We start from the raw sequence: 369 nt of genomic DNA on the forward strand, positions 1-369 counted from the left end.
TGTGTGTGTGTGTGTGTGTGTGTGTGTGTAATTCCCTGTGGCATGTCTGTCTTGTCTCTGCAGTGGCTTCCATGTCAGACAGACAGAAAGTGGTAAATCAGACTAAAACCAGATTATAAAAAGCAGAAAGTTGGGAAATATTAACAGCTTTTAAATATTTTTTCCCACAATGCAGTTTTTCCTGTTTTTGTTTTTCTTTACATTCATAAAACAGAGTTTACACATGAGCTCAAAACTTCAATCATCAAATAAAATCTGTTGGACACTCGGTCCAATCTGTGTCTGATGGAACAGTTTGTCATCAGGAAGCACAGGTCAGAGGTCAGAGGTCAGTCCTCTGAAGCTCCTCTGTTCTGCAGGGAGAGCTCA

This window comes from Poecilia formosa, unplaced genomic scaffold (assembly GCF_000485575.1).
Source record: "Poecilia formosa unplaced genomic scaffold, Poecilia_formosa-5.1.2 Scaffold365, whole genome shotgun sequence".
NCBI lineage: Eukaryota > Metazoa > Chordata > Actinopteri > Cyprinodontiformes > Poeciliidae > Poecilia > Poecilia formosa.